General features: G+C 41.3%; 1 protein-coding gene across 3 annotated transcripts in view; it reads right to left on the reverse strand.

Annotated features, from left to right (window-relative positions):
* LOC139761680 (dipeptidase 1-like) overlaps positions 1-25283 on the reverse strand; it is a 317903-nt gene that overhangs the window by 42043 nt on the left and 250577 nt on the right. The window lies entirely within an intron of this gene.

Here is a 25283-nt window from a genome sequence, read left to right on the forward strand (position 1 = left end):
GTATGGGGGTGGGTTGGGCCATTTCTTTCGTCTGTTTCCTTGCGCTACCTCGCAAATGCGGGAGACAGCGACAAAGCAAAAAAAAAAAAAAAAAATATATATATATATATATATATATATATATATATATATATATATATATATATATATATATATATATATATATATATGGATGAGGTGATAAGAGAAATGAAAGCAAAAGTGTGGTGGTGAGATTTGGTGGCTAGTGACAAGCCTGTTTGTGGATGATACTGTGTTGTTTGTTGAGAGTGAAGAGGAGTTGCAGAAGGTTGTAAAGCTTCTTATAATGTGTGTAAGTGTAAACGATTGAAGGTAAATGTGAGTAAAATAAAGTAATGGTGTTTGAAAGGAAACAAGGGGAAAGTATAGATTTTACAAAACCCCATAGTGTGGAAGGGGGAAGCCACTAAACTGTGTTATAGTTACGTCGGGAGAAAGACTGGGGGAGGTGAGAGACTAAGTATCTGGGAGCTGTGTTGGGTAAGAGTAGTGATATGGGAAGGAGCAATCCAGGGTAGAGGCGTCACTGGGTCTCTTAATAGAATAATGAAGGGTAGAGGTGTGATATATGGAAGTGAATAGAGGATTAAGGGACAGTATAAACCTCCCAACCCTGACCTCTGCTGCTAAAACATGGACATGGAATGAGTCACAGAAGTCAAGAATCAAGGCTGTGGAAATAAGATATTTGAGAGGAACGTGTGGTATGACTAAATGGCATGAAGAAAGAAATGAAGGGGGTTGTATGAGAGATGTGGTATGGCAAGGAATGCAAAGGGAATGAAAGGTATGGTGGTAGAGTGGGTGAAACGTAATTCCAATGAGATGGTTTGGGCATGTGGAAAGAATGAGAAACTGGGGGTTTACAAGGAGAGTGGATGATAGTACAATTAAAGGGGTTGATGTAAGTGGAGGACAACCTGTGACATGGGCAAATAGGGTGTAGGAATACTGGAGGAAGAGAAACAGTGGAGGAATACGTGAAATGGAGACGTGTAAGGACAAGGATAAGTGGAGACTTCTCTTTTGCTGTGGCTATCCTTTTAATGGTAGTTCCTGGAGAGAAAAGGCGTCAGAGATCCAAAGAGATGGAGTCAGATGCCCACATTGCTGTCGTGGTTAAACTTCATCGACCCAAAAACACTATGAAGCGCAATGTTACTACCTATCATTCAGCGAGAACGACTTAGAAAGTGTTTAGAGTGATATGGGAAGTGGTTAAGCCGAGCAGTTATGCCTGGAATGAGGCCATAACTGTCGTCCAATGAACCCTCAGTTCGTCTGTAAATGTCTTTGTCTGGGATTTTCCCGACATTATAGTCTTCATAAGGAGAGGGAACTACCTTACCATCGTGTTCTGAGTCAAGACCTGTACGTCATGTGGAGGATTAGATTTGAACAAGTTCAACACACTTCGCAGAATACATTCTACAGTCCACAACAATATAGGAAGATGGAAACACTGATATGGTTGATATCCAACATTGGACTGTGAGGGAGAGTGAAGTTCATATGGGATGGTTATGGCTCAAGTTTAGGCTGTGGTCTGTACAAAGCAGCAGCGAAGTCCCATGGGAACAAATACCAAGATGAAATGTCGAAGTAATCAGTAGACTCGTGTGACTATTGTGGCCCATCTACAGAAACTATAGTTCGTGGACGTAATGTCCCACCTGACCCTATGGGTATAGGAGGCCGATCCATAGGCAACATGCAGATCTCAACGGTGTTCCAGACGTACCTCGAGACTCATCCTCACATTGAGGTTGTAATCAACGATTCCACAGCGAGAGCGCTGGTGCTACTGATCCAACAGATACCACCGAACGTAATCGTGAAGGATTTAGTTTTCTAAAGAAAAAGAAAAACTCTCATTGATGCTTGGTCTTTCCAAGACATTGTTCTAAATTTGATGATGACTTGGCTCATCCCCTTGGTGAGGAAGAATATTCCAATCTTAAAGATCTCTCGATGGATCTTAATGTTGTAATCATTAATCCCGATAAAGGAAATGGAGCTGTTCCAGTAAATAGAGATGATTATGCACAAGGAATTTTAAGAATACTGAAGGATAGAACTAGATATATAAAGACTGATTGTGATACAATTTTTCCAAAAAAATGAAATTTGAAGTTAAAGCTAACTAGATTCTATAGGAATCTAGGACGTATTCATTGTTATGCCAAAGGTGCATAAGGAAAAGATTGTCCCCTGAAACTTTTTACACTCACCTGCGATTAGTACTTTAGAGTCACATTGTAGCTAAATGGTTAGGCCCAGTTATTTCACCGATAACAAAATAAAGAATCTCTCTCTCTCTCTCTCTCTCTCTCTCTCTCTCTCTCTCTCTCTCTCTCTCTCTCTCTCTCTCTCTCTCTCTCTCTCTCAAATGTAAAAGAAATACATTCAATTCGGATTTCAGTAGTTGTGTTATGGCCAGCTTCAACGTAACGTCTTTGTTTACAAGCATCCCTCCCAAAGGGAAAGAACCCAGCAATATTAACAACCTATATCGAGCGATACACAAACACACTTCATGAATTAACCACATAACTATCATCTCTGTTATCTAGTGACTGTTTTCCTTGTGTTCACTGGCGCTACATCTAGACAAACGAATAATGGGATAAAGGGTTCCCTCACTGAGGTCAGCAATAGCTAATACATTCTTGTCTCTAGGAAGTGAAGCGGTGGTTGGAGGAATGGTCATCACATGTCAAATCTTCGTTATGTAGACAATGTGTAGACGATACCTTGTATGTAGACGATACGTTGTTTGGTTTTTAAGTCTATGGACGATAGTCTTTTATTGTGGAATTAGTTGAACAACCTAACGTAATAACATTGAGTTGTGACATCGGATGTGGGAAAGAATGAGACACTCTCTGTTCTTGATATTAAGATCTTTAAATGTGGCAATTCCTTCACAATGTTGATATATATAGAAAGCCAACATTATTGATCTTTGCATGAAATATACTTCTTCTTATCTCGATCGAATGTAAACACAACTTGGTGGTAACCCTGGCCACACAGACATATGTGTTCTGATGATCTTAAAATTCCATTGAAAAGTATTTTGCATAAGAACAGTTTTCCTTTAGATTTCATCAATGCATTAGTAAACCACTGAACAAACCATCATGTCCATCAGGAAAACCATGAATTGTGTCTAGGTATGTCATAAATTTTCCAGTGTTGTCCACTGGGAAGAGCGGTTATACACTTCATAAGAAAATAACTAAATGGTTACTTAAGAAAATAACTAAATAATTACCTCATGATTTTCACGAACAAGACCACATTACATTAGTTTTAAATACAATTCAGTCCTTTCTTTAAGATTACAATAGTTTTAAGTACAATTCAGTCCTTTCTTTAAGATTACAATAGTTTTAAGTACAATTCAGTCCTTTCTTTAAGATTACAATAGTTTTAAATACAATTCAGTCCTTTCTTTAAGCTCAAAGGTGTTAGTCCTACGAAGTTGGAATCGTCAGTCGTCTACAAGTATATGTACAACAGCTGAAATACTTTGTATATTGGCAAGACGAAGCGACACCATCGTACTCGCAATACTGAGCACCCTGGCCGGTCAGTACGAACGAACTGCCTAAGTACCAAACACTCACTCCTCCCTCCCTCCTCCTCCTCAGTACTACGCTTCCGACAACGGCCACTCATTGTGGGCAGCGAGCTCCTCGGTGCTGGCCAGTAGCTCATGAGACATCGAGCTGTTAATACAGGAGTCCCACCTATCCTACAGGAACAATGAGGTATCAACAGAGTTTTGTGTTCTTGAATAGGTTTTATTAGATTTAAGTAGACCTGTGTGGTTGTCTTGCAATGTATATTTCAACCTTAGGGTATCTAACAAAGAACTAGAAGTATTTCAATTCTCGACTAAAAAATATTGTCTCCATTGAGTTATTATGTAAGTCACTTTCTAATATATTTTCGATAAAGTAGGAAGTCATAAATTTTCTTTAGTCTCCCTCGATTATTCATAACACGTCAGGCTTTTATGATATATATTATTCAAGGAACATCTTACATTTTATGCCTTTAGCGTAAACTAATGATGTACATATTGCAGGCACGTTGTCTTTTCTTTATAGGCTCTGCTAATTGTATGAATAATTACCGAAAAGCAATAGAACCAAAAATGTTCATGCAATCCCTAGTGATTCGTTTTCTTTTGCGACCTCATTTTCCGTGCAAAACATGCGTCGCTGGTATATATATATATATATATATATATATATATATATATATATATATATATATATATATATATATATATATTATCCCTGGGGATAGGGGATTAAGAATACTTCCCACTTATTCCCTGAGTGTCGTATAAGGCGACTAAAAGGGGAGGGAGCCGGGGGCTGGAAATCCTCCCCTCTCGTTTTTTTTTTTTAATTTTGCAAAAGAAGGAACAGAGTGGGGCCAGGTGAGGATATTCCAAAAAAGGCCCAGTCCTCTGTTCTTAACGCTACCTCGCTAACGCGGGAAATGGCGAATAGTTTAAAAGAAAAAGAAACATATAAAAAAAAAAAATATATATATATATATATATATATATATATATATATATATATATATATATATATATATATATATGTATATATTACAGAGGTATAAGTTTGTTGAGTATTCCTGGTAAATTATATGGGAGGGTATTGATTGAGAGGGTGAAGGCACGTACAGAGCATCAGATTGGGGAAGAGCAGTCTGGTTTCAGAAGTGGTAGAGGATGTGTGGATCAGGTGTTTGCTTTGAAGAATGTATGTGAGAAATACTTAGAAAAGAAATGGATTTGTATGTAGCATTTATGGATCTGGAGAAGGCATATGATAGAGTTGATAGAGATGCTCTGTGGAAGGTATTAAGAATATATGGTGTGGGAGGCAAGTTGTTAGAAACAGTGAAAAGTTTTTATCGAGGATGTAAGGCATGTATACGTGTAGGAAGAGAGGAAAGTGATTGGTTCTCAGTGAATGTAGGTTTGCGGCAGGGGTGTGTGGTGTCTCCATGGTTGTTTAATTTGTTTATGGATGGGGTTGTTAGGGAGGTGAATGCAATAGTTTTGGAAAGAGGGGCAAGTATGAAGTCTGTTGTGGATGAGAGAGCTTGGGAAGTGAGTCAGTTGTTGTTCGCTGATGATACAGCGCTGGTGGCTGATTCATGTGAGAAACTGCAAAAGCTGGTGACTGAGTTTGGTAAAGTGTGTGAAAGAAGAAAGTTAAGAGTAAATGTGAATAAGAGCAAGGTTATTAGGTACAGTAGGGTTGAGGGTCAAGTCAATTGGGAGGTAAGTTTGAATGGAGAAAAACTGGAGGAAGTAAAGTGTTTTAGATATCTAGGAGTGGATCTGGCAGCGGATGGAACCATGGAAGCGGAATTGAATCATAGGGTGGGGGAGGGGGCGAAAATCCTGGGAGCCTTGAAGAATGTGTGGAATTCGAGAACATTATCTCGGAAAGCAAAAATGGGTATGTTTGAAGGAATAGTGGTTCTAACAATGTTGTATGGTTGCGAGGCGTGGGCTATGGATACCAGAGTTGTGCGCAGGAGGGTGGATGTGCTGGAAATGAGATGTTTGAGGACAATGTGTGATGTGAGGTGGTTTGATCGAGTGAGTAATGTAAGAGTGAGAGAGATGTGTAGAAATAAAAAGAGCGTGGTTGAGAGAGCAGAAGGGGGTGTTTTGAAATGGTTTGGGCACATGGAGAGAATGAGTGAGGAAAGATTGACCAAGAGGATATATGTGTCGGAGGTGAAGGGAACGAGAAGAAGTGGGAGACCAAATTGGAGGTGGAAAGATGGAGTGAAAAAGATTTTGAGTGATCGGGGCCTAAACATGCAGGAGGGTGAAAGGCGGGCAAGGAATAGAGTGAATTGGATCGATGTGGTTTACCGGGGTTGACGTGCTGCCAGTGGATTGAATCAGGGCATATGAAGCGTCTGGGGTAAACCATGGAAAGTTGTGTGGGGCCTGGATGTGGAAAGGGAGCTGTGGTTTCGGGAATTATTGCATGACAGCTAGAGACTGAGTGTGAACGAATGGGGCCTTTGTTGTCTTTTCCTAGCGCTACCTCGCACACATGAGGGGGGAGGGGGATGGTATTTCATGTGTGACGAGGTGGCGATGGGAATAAATAAAAGCAGACAGTGTGAATTGTGTGCATGGGTATATATGTATGAGTCTGTGTGTGTATATATATGTGTACATTGAGATGTATAGGTATGTATATTTGCGTGTGTGGACGTGTATGTATATACATGTGTATGGGGGTGGGTTGGGCCATTTCTTTCGTCTGTTTCCTTGCGCTACCTCGCAAACGCGGGAGACAGCGACAGAGCAAATTAATAAATAAATAGAAAAGCAAATGGATTTGTATGTAGCATTTATGGGTCTGGAGAAGGCATATGATAAAGTTGATAGAGATGCTCTGTGGAAGGTATTAAGAATATATGGTCTGGGAGGCAAGTTGTTAGAAGCAGTGAAAAGTTTTTATCGAGGATGTAAGGCATTTGTACGTGTAGGAAGAGAGGAAAGTGATTGGTTCTCAGTGAATGTAGGTTTGCGGCAGGGGTGTGTGATGTCTCCATGGTTGTTTAATTCTTTTATGGATGGGGTTGTTAGGGAGGTGAATGCAAGAGTTCTGGAAAGAGGGGCAAGTAAGAAGTCTGTTGTGGATGAGAGAGCTTGGGAAGTGAGTCAGTTGTTGTTCGCTGATGATACAGCGCTGGTGGCTGATTCATGTTAGAAACTGCAAAAGCTGGTGACTGAGTTTGGTAAAGTGTGTGAAAGAAGAAAGTTAAGAGTAAATTTGAATAAGAGCAAGGTTATTAGGTACAGTAGGGTTGAGGGTCGAGTCAATTGGGAGGTAAGTTTGAATGGAGAAAAACTGGAGGAAGTACATTGTTTTAGATATCTGGGAGTGGATTTGGCAGCGGATGGAACCATGGAAGCGGAAGTGAATCATAGGGTGGGGGAGGGGTCGAAAATCCTGGGAGCCTTGAAGAATGTGTGGAATTCGAGAACACTATCTCGGAAAGCAAAAATGGGTATGTTTGAAGGTATAGTGGTTCGAACAATGTTGTATGGTTGCGAGGCGTGGGCTATGGATAGAGTTGTGCGCAGGAGGGTGGATGTGCTGGAAATGAGATGTTTGAGGACAATGTGTGGTGTGAGGTGGTTTGATCAAGTAAGTAATGTAAGGGTAAGAGAGATGTGTGGAAATAAAAAGAGCGTGGTTGAGAGGGGAGAAGAGGGTGTTTTGAAATGGTTTGGGCACATGGAGAGAATGAGTGAGGAAAGATTGACCAAAAGGATATATGTGTCGGAGGTGGAGGGAACGAGGAGAAGTAGGAGACCAAATTGGAGGTGGAAAGATGGAGTGAAAAAGATTTTGAGTGAACGGGGCCTGAACATGCAGGAGGGTGAAAGGCGGGCAAGGAATAGAGTGAATTGGATCGATGTGGTTTACCGGGGTTGACGTACTGTCAGTGGATTGAATCAGGGCATGTGAAGCGTCTGGGGTAAACCATGGAAAGTTGTGTGGGGCCTGGATGTGGAAAGGGAGCTGTGGTTTCGGGCATTATTGCATGACAGCTAGAGACTGAGTGTGAACGAATGGGGCCTTTGTTATCTTTTCCTAGCGCTACCTCGAACACATAAGGGGGGGGGGGGGGGATGGTATTCCACGTGCGGCGAGGTGGCGATGGGAATGAATAAAGGCAGACAGTGTGAATTGTGTGCATGGGTATATATGTATGTGTCTGTGTGTGTATATATATGTGTACATTGAGATGTATAGGTATGTATATTTGCGTGTGTGGACGTGTGTGTATATACATGTGTATGGGAGTAGGGTGGGCCATTTCTTTCGTCTGTTTCCTTGCGCTACCTCGCAAACGCGGGAGACAGCGACTAAGCAAAATAAATAATAAATAAATAATATATATATATATATATATATATATATATATATACATATGTATATATATATATATATATATATATATATATATATATATATATATATATATATATATATATATACATAAAGCATTATTTTATATGTATTTTATCAAAATGAATTTCTAAAATAGAATATTTAAATCTGTATTAAGAGCGCTGAATAGCCTCAAAAGCTCCAGTGCTTGACTTATAAACCCAAATTCTATAATCCTGTCCAATCCTCCTGTTTATGTTTACCTCCCATTTCCATTACATTCAATTGTACTGAACATTTTTTTTTCTATTTCATTTCTTATGTTATTTGAATTACGGAATTCTTCTGTTGGTTTCCTGTGTTAATCCATTGTCATATGAGAATATTTAGCCTTATATATATATATATATATATATATATATATATATTTTTTTTTTCTTTTTTTTTTTTTTATACTTTGTCGCTGTCTCCCGCGTTTGCGAGGTAGCGCAAGGAAACAGACGAAAGAAATGGCCCAACCCCCCCCCCCCCCCCCCCAATACACATGTACATACGTCCACACACGCAAATATACATACCTACACAGCTTTCCATGGTTTACCCCAGACGCTTCACATGCCTTGATTCAATCCACTGACAGCACGTCAACCCCTGTATACCACATCGCTCCAATTCACTCTATTCCTTGCCCTCCTTTCACCCTCCTGCATGTTCAGGCCCCGATCACACAAAATCTTTTTCACTCCATCTTTCCACCTCCAATTTGGTCTCCCTCTTCTCCTCGTTCCCTCCACCTCCGACACATATATCCTCTTGGTCAATCTTTCATCACTCATTCTCTCCATGTGCCCAAACCATTTCAAAACACCCTCTTCTGCTCTCTCAACCACGCTCTTTTTATTTCCACACATCTCTCTTACCCTTACGTTACTTACTCGATCAAACCACCTCACACCACACATTGTCCTCAAACATCTCATTTCCAGCACATCCATCCTCCTGCGCACAACTCTATCCATAGCCCACGCCTCGCAACCATACAACATTGTTGGAACCACTATTCCTTCAAACATACCCATTTTTGCTTTCCGAGATAATGTTCTCGACTTCCACACATTTTTCAAGGCTCCCAAAATTTTCGCCCCCTCCCCCACCCTATGATCCACTTCCGCTTCCACGGTTCCATCCGCTGACAGATCCACTCCCAGATATCTAAAACACTTCACTTCCTCCAGTTTAAAACTGGCAGGAAATGAGTCCGAAGTAAAATAAAGGGCTGTAAAATAAAATTTTTGGGGAAAACGGGGTTACAAATGGCATGAAGAAAGAAAAAAGGGGGTTGATAAGGTGGGTAGGAAGGTGCAAAGGGAAAAAAAGGGATGGGGTAGGTGGGTAAAACGTAATCCAAGAGAGGGTTTGGGATGTGGAAAGAATGGAAAAACTGGGGGTTTACAAGGAGAGGATGATGAAAATTTAAAAGGGGGTTGAGTAAGGGGAGGAAAACCCTTTGGACTGGGCAAATAGGTGTGGGAAAATGGGGGGAGAGAAACGTGGGGGAAATACGTAAATGGGAGGGTTAAGGAAAAGGGATAAGTGGGATTCTCTTTGCTGTGGCATCCTTTAAGGGTATTTTCCCGGAGAGAAAAGGCTCAGAGATCCAAAGAGAGGGTCGATGCCCCACAATGTGTCGGGTTAAACTTCATCGCCCCAAAAACCCCTAGAAGCGCAAGTTCTACCTACAAATTCGGGGGGCGGAACGACTTAGAAAGTGTTTAGAGTGATAGGGGAAGAAGTTAACCCCGAGCATTTTCCCTGAATAGGCCAAACGTCGTCCATAAACCCTCAGTTCGTTGTAAATGTCTTTGTCTGGGATTCCCGACATTATAGTTTTTATAGGAGGGGAATACTTACCATCGGTTCGGTCAGACCTGTCGTTTGGAGGTTTAGTTTTGACAAGTTCAAAACCCCTTCGCAAAAAATACATTCTACGTCCACAACAATATGGGAAGTGGAAACCCCTGAAAAGGTTGATATCCAAACTTTGGACGGGGGGAGTGAAGTTCATATGGGTGTTATGGTAAGTTTAGGCTGTGGTTTTTACAAAGGCAGCAGCGAAGGGCCCCAGGGGAAAACAAAAACCAAAGAAATTTCGAAGTAAATCTAGACCGTGTGACTATTGGGCCCATCTCAGAAACAATAGTTTCGTGGACGAAGTCCCCCCTTTTAAACCCCTTGGGAAAAGGGCCCCCGACCCGGGCCATGCAGATCTAAACCGGTTTTTGTTCCGACGTACCCGGACTCTTCCTCACATTGAGGTTGTAATCCGCCCCCCGGAAAGCGTGGTGCTACGACCAACAGATCCACCGAAAATAATGTGAAGGATTTAGTTTTTCAAAAAAAAGAAAAACTTCATTAGATTTGGGCTTTCCCAAAAAATGTTTTAAATTGTGAAAAACTTTGGCTCATCCCCCTTTTTGGGGGGAAGAATATTCCAATCTTAAAAAATCTCTCGGGATTTAATGTTGTAAAACAAATCCGTTTAAAAGGGAAAAAGGGGCTGTTCCATAAATAAGATGATTATGCCAAAAATTTTTTGAAACTGAAGAAAATAGATATATAAAGCTGATTTTGATACAATTTTTCCAAAAAAAATGAAAATTTTAAGTTAAAAAACTGATTTTATAGGAATCTAGGAGTATTCATTTTTAGCCAAAGGGCATAAAGGAAAAGATTGTCCCCCGAAACTTTTTACATCACCCGCGATTTGTACTTTAAGTCACATTGTGCTAAATGGTTAGGCCCCCGTTATTTCCCGAACCAAAAAAAGAAATTCATAAAAATCTCTCTCTCTCTCTTCTCTTCTCCCTCTCTTCCTTCTCTCTCTCTCTCTCTCAAAGTAAAAGAAAACATTCAAAAACGGATTCAGAGTTGTGATGGCCAGCTTCACGAACGTTTTTTTTTACAAGCAAACCCTCCCGGGAAAGAACCCCCCAATAACCAAACCTTTTGGCAAAACACAAACACCTTCATGATTTAAACCCCTAATTTTCCTCTCTTTTACAAGGGCTGTTTTCCCTTTTGTTTACTGCGCTACTCAGACAAACGAAAATGGGATAAAAGGGGGCCCTCATGAGGGCGCAAAGCTAATACTTCTTGTCTCGGGGGAAGCGGTGGGGAGGTGGTCAATCACATGAAATTTCGTTTGTAGACAAAGTGTAGACATACCTTTTTTTGTAGACGAACTTGTTTGGTTTTAGCTAGGACGAATCTTTTAGTGGAATTAGTTGCAACTAAATAATAACATTGGTTGGCATCGGGGTGGGAAAGAATGAGACACCTCGTTCTTGATAAAGAAACTTTTAAAATGGAATTCCTTTTTTTTAAATGTTGAAAAATTTAAAAAAAAGGGCCAAAAATTATTTTTTTTGCGAAATATACTTCTTCTTAAAATCGATCAATGTAAAAAAAACTGGTGGTAACCCTGGGGCCCGACATAATTTGGTTTCGATGATCAAAATTTCCCTTGAAAATTATTTTTGCATAAGAACAGTTTTCCTTTTTGATTTTATCATGCTTTGTAAACCACGAAAAAACCCTCATGCCACAGGGAAAACCAGGTTGTTCTAGGTATTCATAAAAATTTTCCAGGGCCACGGGACGATCACCCTTTTAAAAAAAAAAAACTAATGTTACTTTGAAAAAATAAAAATTAAAACCTCATGATTTTCCGAACAAAATAACATTAATTATTTTTACAATTCAGTTTTTCTTTTAAATAAAAATAGTTTTTAAGTACAATTCAGTCCTTTTTTTTAAAAATTAAAAATGTTTTAAGTACAATTCATTTCCTTTTTTTAAGATTACAATGTTTTAAAAAAACAATTCAGCCTTTTTTTAAGCTCAAAGGGTTAGTCCTACGAAGTTGGATCGTCAGCGTCTACAAGTAATGTACAACAGCGAAATACTTTGAAAAATTGGCAAGACGAAGCGACACCTCTACTCGCAATACTGAGCACCCTGGCCGGTCAGTACGAACGAACCCCTAAGTACCAAAACCACTCCTCCCCCCCCTCCTTTCCCGTACAGATACACGTTTCCGAAACGGCCACTCTTTTGTGGGCAGCGAGCCCTCGGTGCGGGCAGTAGCTCAGAGACATCGAGTTTTTAATACAGGAGTCCCCCTATCCACAGGAACAATGAGGATAACAGAGTTTTGTGTTCTTGAATAGTTTTATTGTTTAAGTGACCGGTGGGGTTTGTCTTGCAAGATATTTCAACCTTAGGGTATTAACAAAGAATTTTAAAAGTATTTCTTTTCCGACAAAAAAATAGCCCATTGATTATTATGAAAGTCACCAATAATTTTCGATAAAATAGGAAGTCAAAACTTTCTTTAGTCTCCCCCCGATTAATTATAACACTCAGGCTTTTTTGAATAATTTTTTCAAGGAAAACTTTCATTTATGCCTTTAGCGTAAACTAATGATGTACAATTTCAGCACGTTTTCTTTTTTTTAAGGCCTGCTAATTGTATGAAAATTCCGAAAAAACAATAGAACCAAAAATGTTTATCAACCCTAGTGATTCGTTTTTTTTTTGCACCTAATTTTTTTCCGTGCAAAACATGCTCGCGGTATATAAAAATATAATATATATATATATAATATATATATAAATATATAATTTTTATTATTTAAATTTTCCCGGGGGTAGGGGTTAAGAATACTTCCCTTATTTTCCCGAGGCGAAAGGCGCTAAAGGGGAGGGGCCGGGGGCTGGAAATCCTCCCCCCGTTTTTTTTTTAAAATTTTTAAAAGAAGAAAAAGAGGGGGCAGGGGGGAACCAAAAAAAGGCCCGTCCTTGTTTTTTTCGCACCCCGCTAAAGCGGGAAATGGCAATAGTTTAAAAGAAAAAGAAATTATAAAAAAAAAAAAAATAAATTTTATTATATATATAATATTATTATATATATTTATGGGGGGGGAGGGGGGAAAATCCGGGGAGCCTTAAGAATGGGGGAATTCGAGAACATTACCCGGGAAAGAAAAAATGGGTATTTTGAAAGGAAAGTGGTTCAACAAGTTGTAGGGTTTGCGAGGCGGGGCTTGGAAAAAGAGTTGTGCGCGGGAAGGGTGGATGTGCTGGAAATGAGTTTTGGGGACAATGTGGGGGTGAGGTGGTTTGTCGGTGAGTAATGTAAGGGTGAGAGAGATGTGTAGAAATAAAAAACGGGGTTAAGAGCAGAAGGGGTGTTTTGAAATTTTTTTGGGCACAGGGAGAGAATGATGGGGAAAGATTGACCAAGAGGTTTTAATGTGTCGGAGGTGAGGGAACGAAAGAAGGGAGCCCAAATTTGGAGGGGGAAAGAGGAGTGAAAAAGTTTTTGAGTGATCGGGGTAAACTGCAGGAGGGGAAAGGCGGGCAAGGAATAGAGTGAATTGGATCGATGGGGTTTTCCCGGGGGTTTGACGGCTGCCAGGGATTGAATCAGGGCATTGAAGCGTCGGGGGTAAACCATGGAAAGTTGTGGGGGCCTGGTTTGGGGAAAAGGGAGCTGTGGTTTCGGGAATTTTGCATAAAACAGAGACTAAATGTGAACGAATGGGGCCTTTGTTGTTTTTTTCCTAGCGCTCCCTCGCACAAAAAGGGGGGGGAGGGGAGGGTATTTCATGGTGACGGGGGTGCGAGGGGAATAAATAAAAGCAGACAGTGTGAATTGTTCAGGGTATATATGTATGGTCTGTGTGTGTAATATAGTGTAATTGAAAGTATAGGTATGTTATTTTTTCTTGTGTGGACGTGTATGTATATACATGTGTATGGGGGGGGGTTGGGCCATTTCTTTCGTCCCCTTTCCCGCTACCTCGCAAACGCGGGAGACAGCGACAGAGCAAATTAAAAATAAATAGAAAAGAAATGGATTTGTATGTACATTTTTTGGGTCTGGAGAAGGCATATGAAAAGTTGATAGAGATGCTCTTGGAAGTATTAAGAATAATTTTTTGGAGGGAAGTTTTAGAACAGGAAAAGTTTTTTTCGAGATGTAAGGCTTTTGTACGTGTAGGAAGAGAGGAAAGTGATTGGGGTTTTCAGTGAATGTAGGGTTTGCGCAGGGGTGTGTATGTCTCCAGGTTTTTTAATTCTTTTAAAGGATGGGGTTTTAGGGAGGGGGAAAGAAGAGTTTTGGAAAGAGGGCAAGTAAGAAATCTGTTGTGGATGAGAGAGCTTGGGAAGTGAGTCAGTTGTTGTTCGCTGATGATACAGCGCTGGTGGGTGATTCATGTAGAAAATGCAAAAGCTGGTGACTGATTTTGGGAAAGGTGTGAAAGAAGAAAATTAAAAGTAAATTTGAAAAGAGCAAGGTTATTAGGTACAGAGGGTTAGGGTCAAATCAATTGGGAGGTAAGTTTGAATGGAGAAAAACTGAGGGGAAATAATTTTTTTAGAAAACGGGAGTGGATTGGCGCGGATGGAACCATGGAAGCGGGAAGGGGTCATAGGGGGGGGGAGGGCGAAAATCCGGGGGCCTTAAGAATGTGTGGGAATCGAGAACAATCTCGGAAACAAAAATGGGTATGTTTGAAGGATAGGGGGTTCAAAATGTTTTTTGGTTTCAGGCGGGGCATGGATAGAGTTTTGCGCAGGAGGGTGGGTGTGCTGGAATGAGATGTTTGGGGCAAGTGTGGTGTGAGGTGGTTTACAAGTAAGTAATGTAAGGGTAAGAGAGATTTTGGAAAAAAAAAAAGAGGTGGTTGAGAGGGGAGAAGAGGGGGTTTTGAAAAGGGTTTGGGCACAGGGGGAGAATGAGTGAGGAAAAATTGACCAAAAGATAAGTTCGGGGGTGGAGGGGAAGGGGAGAAGTAGGAAAAACCCAAAATTGAGGTGGAAAATGGAGTGAAAAAGATTTGAGTAACGGGGGTGAACAGCAGGAGGGTGAAAGGCGGGCAAGGGGTGAGTGAATTGGATCGATGTGGTTTTCCGGGTTTTCGTCTGTCAGTGGATTGAATCGGGGATGTGAAGCGTCTGGGGGAAACCCGGAAAGTTGTGTGGGGCCTGGATGTGGAAAGGGAGCAAAATGAATTTCTAAAATAGAATATTTAAATCTGTATTAAGAGCGCTGAATAGCCTCAAAAGCTCCAGTGCTTGACTTATAAACCCAAATTCTATAATCCAGTCCAATCCTCCTGTTTATGTTTACCTCCCATTTCCATCACATTCAATTGTACTGAACATTTTTTTTTCTATTTCATTTCTTATGTTATTTGAATTACGGAATTCTTCTGTTGGTTTCCTGTGTTAATCCATTGTCATATGAGAATATTTAGCCTTATATATATATATATATATATATATATATATATATATATATATATATATATATATATATATATATATATATTTTTTTTTTTTTTTTTTTTTTTTTTTTTTTTAAAATTTGTCGCTGTTTCCCGCGTTTGCGAGGTAGCGCAAGGAAACAGACGAAAGAAATTCCCCAACCCCCCCCATACACATGTACATACACACGTCCACACACACAAATATACATACCTACACAGCTTTCCATGGTTTACCCCGGACGCTTCACATGCCTTGATTCAATCCACTGACAGCACGTCAACCCCTGTATACCACATCGCTCCAATTCACTCTATTCCTTTCCCTCCTTTCACCCTCCTGCATGTTCAGGCCCCGATCACACAAAATCTTTTTCACTCCATCTTTCCACCTCCAATTTGGTCTCCCTCTTCTCCTCGTTCCCTCCACCTCCGACACATATATCCTCTTGGTCAATCTTTCCTCACTCATTCTCTCCATGTGCCCAAACCATTTTAAAACACCCTCTTCTGCTCTCTCAACCACGCTCTTTTTATTTCCACACATCTCTCTTACCCTTACGTTACTTACTCGATCAAACCACCTCACACCACACATTGTCCTCAAACATCTCATTTCCAGCACATCCATCCTCCTGCGCACAACTCTATCCATAGCCCACGCCTCGCAACCATACAACATTGTTGGAACTACTATTCCTTCAAACATACCCATTTTTGCTTTCCGGGATAATGTTCTCGACTTCCACACATTTTTCAAGGCTCCCAAAATTTTCGCCCCCTCCCCCACCCTATGATCCACTTCCGCTTCCATGGTTCCATCCGCTGACAGATCCACTCCCAGATATCTAAAACACTTCACTTCCTCCAGTTTTTCACCATTCAAACTCACCTCCCAATTGACTTGACCCTCAACCCTACTGTACCTAATAACCTTGCTCTTATTCACATTTACTCTTAACTTTCTTCTTCCACACACTTTACCAAACTCCGTCACCAGCTTCTGCAGTTTCTCACATGAATCCGCCACCAGCGCTGTATCATCAGCGAACAACAACTGACTCACTTCCCAAGCTCTCTCATCCCCAACAGACTTCATACTTGCCCCTCTTTCCAAGACTCTTGCATTTACCTCCCTAACAACCCCATCCATAAACAAATTAAACAACCATGGAGACATCACACACCCCTGCCGCAAACCTACATTCACTGAGAACCAATCACTTTCCTCTCTTCCTACACGTACACATGCCTTACATCCTCGATAAAAACTTTTCACTGCTTCTAACAACTTGCCTCCCACACCATATATTCTTAATACCTTCCACAGAGCATCTCTATCAACTCTATCATATGCCTTCTCCAGATCCATAAATGCTACATACAAATCCATTTGCTTTTCTAAGTATTTCTCACATACATTCTTCAAAGCAAACACCTGATCCACACATCCTCTACCACTTCTGAAACCACACTGCTCTTCCCCAATCTGATGCTCTGTACATGCCTTCACCCTTTCAATCAATACCCTCCCATATAATTTACCAGGAATACTCAACAAACTTATACCTCTGTAATTTGAGCACTCACTCTTATCCCCTTTGCCTTTGTACAATGGCACTATGCACGCATTCCGCCAATCCTCAGGCACCTCACCATGAGTCATACATACATTAAATAACCTTACCAACCAGTCAACAATAGAGTCACCCCCTTTTTTAATTAATTCCACTGCAATACCATCCAAACCTGCTGCCTTGCCGGCTTTCATCTTCCGCAAAGCTTTTACTACCTCTTCTCTGTTTACCAAATCATTTTCCCTAACCCTCTCACTTTGCACACCACCTCGACCCAAACACCCTATATCTGCTACTCTGTCATCAGACACATTCAACAAACCTTTAAAATACTCATTCCATCTCCTTCTCACATCACCACTACTTGTTATCACCTCCCCATTTACGCCCTTCACTGAAGTTCCCATTTGCTCCCTTGTCTTTCGCACCCTATTTACCTCCTTCCAGAACATCTTTTTATTCTCCCTAAAATTTACTGATAGTCTCTCACCCCAACTCTCATTTGCCCTTTTTTTCACCTCTTGCACCTTTCTCTTGACCTCCTGTCTCTTTCTTTTATACTTCTCCCACTCAATTGCATTTTTTCCCTGCAAAAATCGTCCAAATGCCTCTCTCTTCTCTTTCACTAATACTCTTACTTCTTCATCCCACCACTCACTACCCTTTCTAAACAGCCCACCTCCCACTCTTCTCATGCCACAAGCATCTTTTGCGCAATCCATCACTGATTTCCTAAATACATCCCATTCCTCCCCCACTCCCCTTACTTCCATTGTTCTCACCTTTTTCCATTCTGTACACAGACTCTCCTGATACTTCTTCACACAGGTCTCCTTCCCAAGCTCACTTACTCTCACCACCTTCTTCACCCCAACATTCACTCTTCTTTTCTGAAAACCCATGCTAATCTTCACCTTAGCCTCCACAAGATATATATATATATATATATATATATATATATATATATATATATATATATATATATATATATATATATATATATATATATATATATTCCAGCCTCGTAATTCACATGGATTCAATTATATACATTTGTTTGTCTATCATTTGCATGTAACTTTCATATTGATGATATTATGCAACAGTGCTGTGTGATTCTCTTTCGATTCTCTTTCGAAGTCTTTAAGATTTTTGAAACATCATCAGAGTTCGAGAGTACGAGTCTTCACCGTCTGGGTTCCTACAGTCCTGGTGTAATACTATGTCTTCCTCTCAGGTCGCTGTAGGAGGAATGCGGTGCCCGTTGGAAAAAATTCCCAGACCCGTCTAGTAACATGCACATGATACCGGCCCCCTCGACTTGCTAACCCATAGGCCAAAGCCTCTCTGGTGCACGTACTCCTCTCCGCTGATCATGAATGGGCTAAGAATCACACACAGGGACGTGAGGATGACGTAGTGGCTTCAGGACCGGTAAGTTACTCTCATTCGTTTTCTGTCTTGCTTCTTGTCTGCTTCTACAGCCCCCATCTGTGGGTAGTGTGTATAAGGTGATTTCACAACAAAACTACCTGGTTTCTTGTTCAAGCCCATGGTTTTTAATCTATCAGACCGGTAAAAGTGGCACGGGCATTGCTAATGGAGGCCAGCGCATTCGTTAATGGTGTAGCTAATATCGCATCTTCGCCAATAAAGGGTTCGATTCCAGTCCCTGAGGTATTCAGCCTCCTGGAAATACCAGGTTTATGTATCTTTGGTCATCCTCTTGTGCATGTGGAGCGCAGTACTTCTTCCAATAGATTTGGAAACCTCTTAAACCATTCTGTTTTGTTGGTAATTCTTGCGTCCGGATTGAACCTTTTCGCCTCTTCGTCTCCCTACGTCGACCCGTCATACATACGGGTTTTTATTACTTTGCCTACGTAGTCCACCGTGTTTATGATGACCACCACCGCCGGCAACCTGAGTGATGACTATGCTTTCATCTTTCCTGAACATCTTAAGGGTGAATTATAACGTCTTGGCAAAGCATTATGGTCACTGATTGTTAAATCCTGGGTGAAACCCTTTCCCGCATTGTACCTCGACTATTTATAATCACGTCTGTCTCTCCCTTCTTTTCGTATTTGATAGAGCCAGACGCAACTTTGTTGATCATAGGAATTTTCTTTTTATTAGACACACATGACATTTACTCTCAACACCATGAACATCAACACAGAAGCAACGCACAAGCTAAAAGGCTTCAAACAGTAGTTCAAGCAGATTTGGACAACATGAAGAATTTCTTCATAGTTTTATAAACGATTCGTTCGGTCCACATCAAACTTCACTTCATGTGCCTTAGTCTTCCAACCGTCTGAAAAACAAATATAACAGAGATACAAACCACATGAGGTAGTGCACCCAGAACTTGCTCTCAAGCAACTCCAGACATTTGACATCTACACCAAGAATCGAAGATCCTCCCAATACATTCCCACCTCCACAACCTCGGCAGTCACTTCTATACAACAGCACGAAACCCAGTCTCACCCAGGCCACTCCATAACTAACCACCATCTCTTATGTAGGCATAAGAAAAGCTTATCTTTATTTCACACTACAGCAATCCATACTCACAGATCCCCCGACCCTCAATAGAATACATGTGGAGTGAGACGATCATACAAACGCTAAACAACCTCCCTACCCACTCAATCTTAGACTCCACCGCAGCACACTCTCCAGATAAACACGAGTCTCACATTTCTATCTACGGTCGAGATATCACCCTTCCCCCACCACACTTTCAACGCCAGTTTCGGTATATCCCACGACCCTTCGTGTCTACGATGCAACTGGCCGAACGAAAACACCAAACACTTGCTACTGTATTACCCTGCTCTGTCAGCATGTTGCCTCACGACCAACATTACTACACTTGATGACCAATGGTCCTGACCTGTAAGAGCCACATACGGGAGCCTCATAATGGTAGAGGGAACTCTAAGACAGGAAGTATAAATAGATAGATAAACGGGTGAATAAGTGAATGAATAAATGAATAATGAATATCAGTTTATTCTTTTTCATACTTGATCGCCGTTTTCCACGTTAGCCGGGCAGTGCCAGGAACAGATGAAGATAGACTGCATTTGCTGACATACATTCCCTCTCTTTCACCACAGCTCCCTATCCACTTCCAGGCCCCACAGACCTTTCCATGGTTTACCCCGGACGTTTCACATGCTCTGGTTTAATTCATTGACAGCACGTCGACCCTAGCATACCACATCGTTTCAATTCACTTTATCCCGTGCACGTCTTTCAGCCTCCTGCATGTTCAGGCCCTGATCGCTTAAAATCTTATTCACTCCATTCTTCTACTTCCAGTGCGGTCTCTTTACTGTATGCACACACACACACACACACACACACACACACACACACACACACACACACCAGCCTGAGAAAAGTACCCATTAATCAACCAGCCTCAAGAAAAGGATGAAAACCTTGGCTGGGTGTGGGCCGACTGCCGCGCCCTGGATTCAAACCCGTATAGACCAGACACCGGGTGAGCCCATGTTGATTTTCGGCCAGTAACACTAACCACTCCACCACGGGGGCTCGCACCAACAGAATATTGGTCTGTGTGTATTCTATATGCAAAGTACAAGTGTGTGTGTGATTACCATTTGCGTATTTCGAGGAGAGGGTTTTACACTCGAGTTGCCCCGTCTCTTAACCTTATATACATATGTGTATAATCTTATATACATATGTCCACACACACACACACACACACACACACACACACACACCAGCCTAAGCCAGGTACCCATTTATCGACCATCCTCGAGGGGAGGATAAACACACGTGGGTTGGGTGTAGGCCAACTACCGTACCCAGAAATCGAACACATGCGGGCCCGACCCCAAGCTAGCCTGAGATGACTACCACCACAACAAACAAACTATTAACTCGGGCGCAGTTAGAACAGGGAGTAATGGCTCCGGCACCATCACAATATGTGCTTGCTCTCTTGGCCATCAAGGAGGGATTAATGGTTCAATATCCATGTAGAAAGGAGCAGCGATACACTACATGTGGATTTTGTTTGTGTTCTTCGGCGTCAGCGAGACGTATCCCAATGACTTATATATCCCTAAGACGTAGGATAGTAACCATGACACGATTAAGACGCTGTCTTTGAACTATGGCACCATTATAACTAAGAGTGTGGATCCTGGTGTCATTATGGCACGAATTAGTTACTTTAGCACCACACAGACAGGGTAGTGACTAGAGGCGTAAAGGAAAAACTGAGAACTTCGGCACAATAAGAATAGACAAGTGTATCCGGCATATCATGTAGTGACTGTAGCACCATCAAGACACAATCTAGTGATTGTAGCACCATTAAGACACAATATAGTGACTGTAGCTCTATCAAGACACAATCTAGTTACTGTAGCTTTATCAAGATACAATCTAGTTACTGTAGCACCATTAAGACCCAACCTAGTAACTGTAACACCATTAAGACACAACCTAGTGACTGTAGCACCATTAAGACACAATCTAGTGACTGTAACGCCATTAAGACACAACCTAATAACTGTAGCAATATTAAGACACAATTGAGTGACTATAGCACCATTAAGACACAATCGAGTGACTATAGCACCATTAAGACACAACCTAGTGACTGTAGCACCATTAAGACACAATCGAGTGACTATAGCACCATTAAGACACAACCTAGTGACTGTAGCACCATTAAGACACAATATAGTGACTGTAGTACAATTAAGACACAACCTAGTGACTGTAGTACTATTAAGACACAATCGAGTGACTATAGCACCATTAAGACACAACCTAGTGACTGTAGCACCATTAAGACACAATATAGTGACTGTAGTACAATTAAGACACAATATAGTGACTGTAGCACTATTAAGACACAATCGAGTGACTATAGCACCATTAAGACACAATCGAGTGACTATAGCACCATTAAGACACAACCTAGTGACTGTAGCACCATTAAGACACAATATAGTGACTGTAGTACAATTAAGACACAACCTAGTGACTGTAGTACTATTAAGACACAATCGAGTGACTATAGCACCATTAAGACACAACCTAGTGACTGTAGCACCATTAAGACACAATATAGTGACTGTAGTACAATTAAGACACAACCTAGTGACTGTAGTACTATTAAGACACAATCGAGTGACTATAGCACCATTAAGACACAACCTAGTGACTGTAGCACCATTAAGACACAATATAGTGACTGTAGTACAATTAAGACACAACCTAGTGACTGTAGTACTATTAAGACACAATCTAGTGACTATAGCACCATTAAGACACAACCTAGAGACTGTAGCACCATTAAGACACAATATAGGGACTGTAGTACCATTAAGACACAATATAGTTACTGTAGCACCATTATGACACAAACTAGTGACTGTAGAACCATTATGACACAAACTAGTGACTGTAGCACCATTAACATACATTCTAGTGACTTTGGCACCATTAGGACACAATCTAGTGACTGTAGCACCATTAAGACACAATCTAGTGACTGTAGCACCATTAAGACACAATCTAGTGACTGTAGCACCATTAAGACACAATCTAGTGACTGTAGCACCATTAAGACACAATCTAGTGACTATAGCACCATTAAGACACAACCTAGAGACTGTAGCACCATTAAGACACAATATAGGGACTGTAGTACCATTAAGACACAATATAGTTACTGTAGCACCATTATGACACAAACTAGTGACTGTAGCACCATTAAGACACAACCTAGTGACTGTAGCACCATTAACATTCATTCTAGTGACTGTGGCACAATTAGGACACAATATAGTGATTGTAGCACCATTAAGACACAATCTAGTGACTGTAGCACCATTAAGACATAATCTAGTGACTGTAGCACCATTAAGACACAATCTAGTGACTGTAGCATCATTAAGACTCAGTCTAGTGGCGGTATTCAAGAAAAAATGGTAACTGACGTCACAAAGACATATATGATTATGGCGTCGTAAAGGTACTGAGATAACTAGTGTCTCTGGCATCATCTAGACTGCATATAACATCTCTAGTGCCATTAAGATGTCTCCAGCACCATTAACGTGACTCTAGCATCACTAAGACTTCAGTTAGTAACTCTTGCACCATTAAGGTGACTCTAGCAACATCAAGACTTTAGTTAGAAACTCTTGCACCATTAAGGTGACTCTAGAACCATCAAGACTTTAGCTAGTAATTCTTGCACCATTAAGGTGGCTCTAGCACCATCAAGACTTTAGCTAGTAACTCGTGCACCATTAAGGTGACTCTAGAACCATCAAGACTTCAGCTAGTAACTCTAGCACTTTCAATGTGACTCAAGACATCAATTAATATCTCTAGCACCATTAAGGTGACTCTTGCACCATTAAGGTGACTCTAGCACCTTAAAGACAGTAACCCTAGCACCTCAAGACAGTCATATGTAACTGAAGCTCCATTAAGGTGAATCTAGCTCCATCAGGACAGTAATTAGCACCTCTAGCACCATTAAGGCACAATCTAGTGACTCTGACATCATTAAGTGAGACTAATGACTCCAGTACATGGAGGGAGAGAGAGAGTAATGACACCGGGATCATCAAAACAGACCAGTGACTTAAAGTCCACCTCACCAGACACACACCCATCAGAAGGTACACTCACCAGACACACACCCATCAGAAGGTACACTCACCAGACACACACCCATCAGAAGGTACACTCACCAGACACACACCCATCAGAAGGTACACTCACCAGGCACACACCCATCAGAAGGTACACTCACCAGACACACACCCATCAGAAGGTACACTCACCAGACACACACCCATCAGAAGGTACACTCCCCAGACACACACCCATCAGAAGGTACACTCACCAGACACACACCCATCAGAAGGTACACTCACCAGACACACACCCATCAGAAGGTACACTTCCCAGACACACACCCATCAGAGGGTACACTCACCAGACACACACCCATCAGAAGGTACACTCACCAGACACACACCCATCAGAAGGTACACTCACCAGACACACACCCATCAGAAGGTACACTTCCCAGACACACACCCATCAGAAGGTACACTCACCAGACACACACGGGTCACACTCTCCCGTCTACCCTCCCTCACCATTGAGATATCAACTGTTGGTTCTACTGCTACTAAGAGAGTGATTAGCACTACTATACGAGAAAGATGACTAGAGAGCTATCGAGGAACCACAGGTAGGTCACAGGTGCCTACACAGGTGATACATTGGTGAGAGATGGCAAACAAAAATGTTAACACAAGATGTAAGCCATTTGAAGAGGGAAATGCGAGACGCATATAAACCACACCTAATATACAGGTTTGACATGCGTAGGACACGTGAGCTACGTGTAGGGTATGGGTGACACGAGGCCAAAACACGTGTCAAACACACGGAAGACGTAGATACAAAATGAGAGATGAATTTTGTAAAACTGATGAAGGTATGATGACACAAAGATGAGGCACATGTGAGACACAGAGGAGACCGTGTGTGAGACACAGACGATACAGAGTCGAAACACACACACACACACACACGGGCAACGTCTCTAAAATACGGAGTAGGGCCACAGATTGCAAGACGGAGACACCCAGCTTTAATTACAGCACGTGTTGTTGAAGGGAGAAATTACTCCACTTTGATCCTTGGGTGTCAAGTGGCTCCCCTGTGAAGGGAGGCAGTTCTCCCAACACCGTCTGATACATGAGTCTCACCAGCGCGTGGCTGGGTACACACGATTCACTCCGTGGTTACCAGCTGGAGCGTTCCTAACTGTTGATAAACTCGGATGTGTTGATGAATCAGTTGGCAAATACACATTTCTTTCCTAAATCAATGGACATTAGTCATACACATTTCTCTGAGGAAGAGTCAGTTGGCAATACACATTTCTTTCTTATATCAATGGACATTAGTCATACACATTTCTTTGAGGAAGAGTCAGTTGGCAATACACATTTCTTTCCTAAATCAATGGACATTAGTCATACATATTTCTTTGAGGAAGAGTCAGTTGGCAAATACACATTTCTAACGTAAATCAATGGACATTAGTCATACACATTTCTTTGAGGAAGAGTCAGTTGGCAATACACATTTCTTTCTTATATCAATGGACATTAGTCATACACATTTCTCTGAGGAAGAGTCAGTTGGCAAATACACATTTCTTTCCTAAATCAATGGACATTAGTCATACACATTTCTTTGAGGAAGAGTCAGTTGGCAATACACATTTCTTTCTTATATCAATGGACATTAGTCATACACATGTCTCTGAGGAAGAGTCAGTTGGCAAA

This window comes from Panulirus ornatus, chromosome 41, assembly GCF_036320965.1.
Source record: "Panulirus ornatus isolate Po-2019 chromosome 41, ASM3632096v1, whole genome shotgun sequence".
Taxonomy (NCBI): Eukaryota; Metazoa; Arthropoda; class Malacostraca; order Decapoda; family Palinuridae; genus Panulirus; species Panulirus ornatus.